This window comes from Rattus rattus, chromosome 4, assembly GCF_011064425.1.
Source record: "Rattus rattus isolate New Zealand chromosome 4, Rrattus_CSIRO_v1, whole genome shotgun sequence".
Lineage (NCBI taxonomy): Eukaryota > Metazoa > Chordata > Mammalia > Rodentia > Muridae > Rattus > Rattus rattus.
Genome location: NC_046157.1, coordinates 132,778,396 through 132,784,003, shown reverse-complemented (window position 1 = coordinate 132,784,003; position 5,608 = coordinate 132,778,396). Strand labels below are relative to the sequence as shown.

The window sequence follows — 5,608 nt, the reverse complement described above, 5'->3', positions numbered from 1 at the left end:
TTATTGATTTCTCAAAGTCTTGAGACATATTAAGTAAATGTTTTCTTCATTTGCAAGAGAATAATTGTGTCTATCATTACTGTTTGCTAAAATATCTTCAAAATGATATTCAAATATGGGATTCTATCTTTGTGTTTGTACTTGTTGTATTTTGCAAGAAATGGAGAGAGAGAGAGAGAGAGAGAGAGAGAGAGAGAGAGAAAGAGAGAGAGATTTCTAATCTTATACACTAAAACCATGAGTCCAGCTAGCATTACAACGAGCTAATGTTGAATGTCCATGTCTACTACACCTCTCTAGTGAATGGCATTCTCTAGTCAGAGCTGTTCCTTAAGTGCTGACTGGAGCCATGTTTGAAGAACAGGAATCATACTATCCTTATGGGCATTAGTAGCTATGGTGACTGGGAGAAACAATGAATACTAGGAAATGAGACAGTGCTAGTTCCACATTATTTCACTGGACACAATAGACAAGGCAGGAACTAGACAGCTGCATGTCATGGAGCAGGCACCACGTCATATGGCCAGCTTCCAGTGACAAACAAGGATATGAACAATGTCAGGTCCAAGGTATGAGCTTACTGCACAGTCTGTTTTACTGCAAAGGGGAATAAATAACTTTATTAATTTCTAGAACAGAACAGATAAGAATCACAGGTATGAAAATCTTTATATTGAGAGATAAGTAGCTTGTAGGATAGGAATACTCTAGGAAGATGACCTTGGGATATGACTTAAAATTTGGACAACTCCAGAGTCTACTGTCTGACCCCAAAGTTTTATATTTATCCAGTGCAAAATATTTTCTACTCCTAATATATTTAAAGTTCTCAGTAGTCCTCAGTCTCCTCAGCTTCATCAATGCCATCTAGAAACAGAAGAGTTGATATTTCTAGGTGAATTACAGATACTGCTCCTGAGCAAACCTTCCCTTCCTTCCGTGGAGCTGTGAAACGTGGACAAAATTTTCACTCTCTACACTCCCAAATTAAATGTGGGGGTCAGACATTGAGAAACAATCTTCAACACTTTGGTTTAAAAAGAAGAATTGGGAGTAAGGAGGTGTTACAGATTGAAACATTTCTCAAATGCTGTTGGGGAAAAACAAAACAAACAAACAAACAAAAAAAAAAGAGAAAAGAAAAGGAGTAAAATTCTATTTCAAATCCAAGACATGATATTGAATGATCATCTGAACTCCTGTTCCTGCCATTTGTTTGCTTAGTAGCATCTGTCCCTTTTCTTAAAATTTGCTACATGTTTTACCAGGTTAGTTTGCCCGTCTGTTTTCTGCTATCCGTTGGCCCTATTAGTCAAACTGATAGAAATCCTGTTGATGCAAACGTTTTAGGAGCCTGTGATCGTTCATGAATTGCATTGGTTTTCACTCAGGAGCAAATAACTTCACCAACGAATCATTCTGAGATGTTCTGTCTGCTCTTTTCGGCTCTTGTTAATCCTGACGAGGGACAAAGCTGTTAAGTTTCCTACTGGTCCTCTGATCATGCTCTTAATCTGTAAAGAGAGCCACATGCAAAGTATAATTTTCTTTTTTTTTAATTAGATGTATTTCTTTACTTACATTTCAAATGTTATTCCCTTTCCTGGGTTCCTGTCCATAAGCCCCTATCCCTCCCCTCCCCCATTCAGGTATTCCCACCATCCATCCCCCTTACTGCCCCCCCCCCATATTCCCCTACACGGGGAGTCCAACCTTGGCAGGACCAAGGGTTTCCCCTTCCACTGGTGCCCCAACAAGGCTATTCTCTGCTACATACCCAGTTGGAGCCCTGGGTGAGTTCATGTATGGTTTTTGGGTAGTGTTTTAGTCCTTAGAAGCTCTGGTTGGTTGGCATTGTTGTTCTTTGTGGGTTGTTTTGCAGTGTTTTCAATAAGCCAATTTTTCTTTATATTCCCTATTGCAATTTTAATCATTAATGAATTAATATTTTTACATTTCCTTCACTACATCTTCACTGTCCATAGCATGCTATTATTAGCATTTATTTCTATTCATTGAGTCCTTTAAATTTATCTCTGGACTTTTTGGTTATATAAATTATATAAATTTTTAAAATTATATACAGTTTCTTCTACCTTCTTTTATCCCCTTTCTTCTCTTCCTGTTTTCATTACTTATGAAAATTATCAATGAGTAAACCTATCCACATTTATTATGATCCTTTCACTGAAAATTAGCTCATTTTATTGTGAGTTCTTATTTCTACATACTTTCATCATGATATTATATATATAGTTTACCATGATTTATTATTATTATATTATTATTGTACAATAAATATTTCTATTGGATGTTTAAGACTATCAGTGTTATTGCTATTCTACAAAATTAAATTGGCCATACTATACATTTCTTTTCCACTTTAAATTTATGATGTATCTATCACTTGGCATGATGACAAATGATTGCTACAATATCTACAGATTTATGATCTATAAATGTATTTGGAGAAAACAAATGCCTTCACTGAGTCCTAAAATCTCTGACAGCATCTTGCAGCAGAACATTAAATTTTATTTTACCATATAAAGTCTTTCACTCCTACATACAAACTGCACTTATAACTATTTGTTCTTGATGCCAAATGGAATGATTATTTTACAATTGATTCATTTTTTGTTGTTTGCCACTAAAATATAGAAATTCAGCTAAAATTTTCTATATTATTTTATTATATTGTATTGTCATTATAATTTTATTACAGTATTGTTTATGTTATTCATTTCAATGCCTTACTAAAATGACTAACTTTTGAAGTGACTTTTACAAAGATGTAGATGGTTTAGAATATTGTGTTAATGACAATTCTAACTATTCTGCTCTGAAGTTATAGATTTATATCTTTATGTCACATAAAACATGTTTCATTTATTTTTTTATCATTGCATAGTTCAGAATGTCTAATACTGGTTGAAAATTTATAGAGCAAATATACATTCAGTTAAACTACAAAATTGATATGCACCACAGTGTGTAACCTCTGATATATCTGGCCAAAAATTTAAGGATTTGTTTTCATATTCGAGTCTACCTTTGTAGACATCACATTATTTCTATACATATTGATAAGTCAGTGATCAGAGGAAATATGTTGTTCATTCATTTCAAACTTTGTAAGATTTTTCCACTTTTACCACTAAGAACATAAAATTATCAAAATATCCCTTAATTTTCCAAAGGACAATCTTAGGTTCTTCATGTGAGTTATCTAGCCATCTCGTGTTTTCTCCCTTTTTAAGCACATCACAATTTTGGCAGCTCATGCCTTGAGCCATCGTTGCTTTCTACCTTGTTTATGTTTTTCTAAACAAAATAACCTGTTTTTATCGAGAACAAAACTTTTGTTATAAAAGAATTATTTTTATCAACCTGTGCCAGTAAATGTATCATTTTGATGATTGAACACCAACCAAAAGAGATTGTGTCAATGTCAATAACATTTTATAAAGGAATAAGCACTTTTCAAAGTGTTGTTTTCCTTTGGTTATTGTCCAGAGACAAGAATGGTTGTTTTTCTGTCTATTTGTTTGTTTGTTGAACTATTCTGGCCAGTGCCATGCATTTGTTTTGTAGAAACAACCCAGCAAGCCCTTTAAAAATCTTGTTTTCTTGAGAATTCTAGGAAATTACTCAATTAATGTAATGTTTTAAATATATTTCCCATTTTGTGATGAATCCTGTTTACTCATATTTTATTTTTCTTGTGGTATAATGTGAAATTTAACCTGTAATATTTGGTTGTGGAGCTTGACATTTCCAACCTTTCACTGGCATGCCATAAAAGAATCAAGACTTATCAAGAATAAATGTTTCCTTGGTCTATTTCATAGTTGTGGTGTCTTTTTTTCCCATTAATTTTTGTTACATTCAGTTCCATTATGAGGCTCATGAGTGAACTTGTTTTAGCATGGTACCCACTAAACTTTTAAAACTCTTTCTTTCTCTACCTCTCCCTCTCTTTCTGCCCCTCTCTCTCATCTTGTGGTGTGTGTGTGTGTGTGTGTGTGTGTGTGTGTCCGTGTGTGTGTGTGTCCTTGTGTGTGTGTGTGTGCGTGTGCTTGCAGCTGAGACTATAGACCTCTTAGAACAGAAAAATGAGAACCTTATTTTTTTTTCTTGGATCCTTGAACAATAGAATTTGTTAATATTGTCTTCTAAGTCTAAATGGTGTGACCAGGGTCAGGAGGTGAGACACCAAAGTATATTGGAGTAATAGTATTAATGTGAGAAGGGGAAAAATAATTAATTAAAATAAACTTTTCTGATCAAGAGAATAGAATCATTGACCTGAATGGTGACCTAAACTCCTCTTGGATCAGGTCCGTCATCTCACCAAGGGCTTTCAGGTAGGCTTTCCTCAAATTAAGCTGAATTAATAGGTCGAATAATCATCCTTTTAATGAAATAATGACTTTTTCTTCCAGTATTCCTATCCTAAACAGTCTCTTACAGAGTACTGCCATGTTACTTTATAAGTCTGCCCATTTTTCTGAATTACTATTTAATTCCTTCTTTATATTTCTTTTCTAATAATTCTTTCACTTACATTTTTTAATTTTTCTCTGAAGCGTCTCCTCTGCATCTTTCGGCTGATTAGTACCCTGTTACTGATCCCCATGTTTGTTTAACTCAAGTACATGGCTTTTTTGTATTTCCTTCTCTTCTCCATTTTCCTCCTCTGGGCAGCTGCTTAGATCCCCAGTTCGGCCCCCTTGTTGTGATATTATTTAAAGCCTTAATAAAATTGACATTGAGCTTCCACTTGAGTCTATTTTTATATTTTTTATTAATGAGACTACAAATCACCAAAAGCAATCCCCCATCTCATAATAATAATCACGGATATGATACATATGTTCAGAGTGTTTCAATGTATATAAATCACCATCATAAACACTTGATCTAGGGCTGGAGAGATGGCTCAGTGGTTAAGAGCACTGACTGCTCTTCCAGGGGTCCTGAGTTCAATTCCCAGCACCCACATGGTGGCTCACAACCATCTGTAATGGGGTCTGATGCCCTATTCTGGTGTGTCTGACACATCATTTTACTCATATACAAAGAATAAATAAAATCTTTAAAAAAACACTTGATATATACTATTCTATTTGATTGAAAATAACCTGATGAAATGATTTTTGCATAGATTTATTTTAGACTGATATTTTCTAGTTGGTGGTATTAACCTGGGAAACTGGAGCCTAAAAATGAGGCAGACGAAATCGCATTCAAAGCCAACTTTATTCAGAGCAACAGAGAATTTTTATGGTGAGGGGTTAGGAAGACTAACAGGAGTAAAGAACACAAGCCACATTTGACAAAATCATCTTTTTTCATAGAGGCATGTAAACAAATAAAAATAATCAGTTGTGATGAATAATCTGATATAAACTCATTCTTATCCACTACACATCAGAAGAGGAACAAAATCGCACTATAAGAACATTGATTTTGTAGAACCTGAGGTTACAAGACTGCTGTTTTGTTTTCTTGGTTTTTACTCACAAGTATTCGGAATGCCTCTAATCTTGGACTGTTTTCCAAGAGTATATGAAATTCTTTTTTTTTTTTTTTTTTTTTTTTT

General features: G+C 34.2%; 1 pseudogene; it reads left to right on the top strand.

The window, feature by feature from the left end:
- Nucleotides 1–5,608, top strand: part of LOC116898512 — a 12,648-nt pseudogene that overhangs the window by 3,892 nt on the left and 3,148 nt on the right.